Source organism: Petromyzon marinus, unplaced genomic scaffold (assembly GCF_048934315.1).
Source record: "Petromyzon marinus isolate PM22_M1 ecotype Great Lakes invasive population unplaced genomic scaffold, UKy_Petmar_22M1.pri1.0 PM_G_Scaffold_40, whole genome shotgun sequence".
NCBI lineage: Eukaryota > Metazoa > Chordata > Hyperoartia > Petromyzontiformes > Petromyzontidae > Petromyzon > Petromyzon marinus.
Window position 1 is genome coordinate 112501 of NW_027422984.1, and position 2500 is coordinate 115000.

The 2500-nt window shown below is 44.4% G+C and overlaps 1 pseudogene; it reads right to left on the reverse strand.

The window, feature by feature from the left end:
- The window catches only part of LOC142916738 (28S ribosomal RNA), a 10601-nt pseudogene that overhangs the window by 3490 nt on the left and 4611 nt on the right, over nt 1–2500 (reverse strand).

A 2500-nucleotide genomic window follows, 5' to 3' on the forward strand; every position in this document is an offset into this window, starting at 1 on the left:
AGTCTTCGTCTTGGAAAATAACAAAATCTAAAAGAATGGTCTTCTTTATGGAAAATAGTAAAATAAGAATACCAAGACTTCACCTTGGAAAATAACAAAACCATCTTGAAAAAAGCTTATTTTTAATCTTCTTTGTAGGCAGAAAATAGTAAGGCGAAAATAAAGTCCCCTCTAAGCTCTAAAGTAACAAATACGACGTGTTAAAAAAAAAAACTAACAATAAAAAAAAGAACCAAGACTCCGTCTTGGAAAATAACAATCTAAATTGTGGAAAATAGTAAAATGAAATAAAAACCGACTTCACCTTCGAAAATAACAAAATCAATCTAAAACAAATGACATCTTAAAACAAAACTATTATTTGTTTTGGAGGTTGTCTATGACTGTTCATAGACCGCATAATTTCCACAGAACATTCTCAGAATATCAAGAGAGAAAAGCAGCGTTCTGCGGGAAATCATCTTGGCCAGTGATGTCGTTCTGGGTTTGGTCAGGCCCAGGGAGGTAAGTACCTCGTTATTCTCAAGGGGCCACTTTCCTCTTGCCCCAACCGGGAATCCAAAGAATGTGACCTTGCTAGCCTTCGTCAGCACTTTGACTTGATCACCAAGAGGGGTATAGTACGAAACTTTGTGCGAGGCAGCATCTGACAAGGTATTCTTTGAAAGCTCAAAACGGACGGTGACATCGATCACAACCGCCTCCTCATCTTTTGCAAACACGAGGTCAGGCTTTCTCATCTCTCCCGTCTCGGATATGAACCGTGGCTCTTTGTATACAGACCAGCCCAATCTAGCCGCTTCGTCTGCCAGAATGTTACTGATCTTGTTATGTCGCGCAATTCTTGCTTTCTGTACTGCAGGACATTGACCGAGAATGTGCGAAAGGGACTCGAGTCTGGCAGAGCATTTCCTGCAGGAACGTAAGGCCCCATCTCTGCCTCTGTTCAAGCTTTCTCTTGTTGGGTAAATATTTGCCCTTAGTTGTAGTGCTGCGATAAAGAAGCATTGTTTAAAGCCGCACCATGGCCTCAACCAAGCATTACTGATTCTATCATGCGCAAAGTTTACAATGCCCCTTCCTTGAACCGGCTTTTCGCACCATCTCTGAAATTCATGCTCCCTCCAATCGCAGGGTCTCGGATATACAGGTTCTTTTGACACCGAGTCCCTGAGAACGAATGTTGGGATTGCATCACTGTCGCCCCCTGCTCGTACCCACAAATTACGGTATTCTTCCTCCATACCCTGCGAGGACACAATATTACGGGTGATAGCATCGGACGAGTTTGCTATACGTTGCAGCCTTCTAACTTGAACCGAAGGGATTGTTTTTTCCAGTTTCAAGATGGCAAGGCCTCCGTCTCGGGCTCTGGCATATAACAGTCCATCACAAGTTGAAGCGGGAAGGTGGAGCCATCCTTTTACCGCCTTTCTAATCTCTTGGTCCAACCCACGGAGAGTTGATTGCTTGCAGTCCGAGTGGTCTGCAGGATATAACAATCTGGGTAGGGCATAGGCATTGAGTAGTTCAACCTTCTGAGTTGGCTTCAGAGGCGCCTCATCGATTTTCGAGATCCATGTCTTTAGCTGACAATGTAGATCAGGCTGTATAGTGCCAGTCCAAGGGCCAATTTTTAGACCAAGGTATTTCGTTGATTCATCAGGTTGGATCATATGGACATCTTTATTTTTGATAGTCCATGGGTCGCAGTTGTTCACCGTATATGAATCTTTGGTTGGGCTTATCATGAAGCCCTGGCACTTTCTGGCCTGAACCTCCAATCCCGATAGCCCACAAAATGATTCCAAGATCGCTAGATTGGCGGCCATACCAACCCAAGATTCGCTCACCAACACCAAATCATCAGCAAACGCAAGAGCTGTCACGTGGTCGGTATCAATGGAGTACCCAACTCCGTGTGACTCTAGGGTGCATATCAAAGGGTCCATGGCAAGATTGAAGAGCAGGGGTGACATGGGGTCACCCTGTTTGACACCAACACGTATGCTAATTTCTCGAGTCGACTCGCCATTGCTTTTGAACGAGGTCGTACACCGATCGTAGGCGTTCTGGATGATGCCCACCACGTGTTCATCTACTTTCTTGTGCCTTAACACCCATAAAATATGAGCATGCGAAACCGAGTCAAAAGCTTTCGCTATGTCGATAAACATGACAGCCAACGGCCTGTGCAATTTCTTAGCATGTCTCATAAGGTCCTGTAGCACCTTAAGATTTTCAGAGCAGCCAGATGCCGCTATAAAACCACGCTGCCTTGGGTTTAAGGGACAAGCACGAGCAAGACGTGCAGTCATTATTCTGGAAAATAATCTCAGAATCATTGAACCGATCGTTATTGGTCTCCAGTTCCCCAATTCTTTCAGCTTTTCATCGTCCATAACCTTAGGAATAAGAATCGTCCTATTCTTTTTCAACTCTTTGGGAATAATTCCTGTAATCATCCATGCATTAAATAGGGCTGTCAGTGTCCGACCCT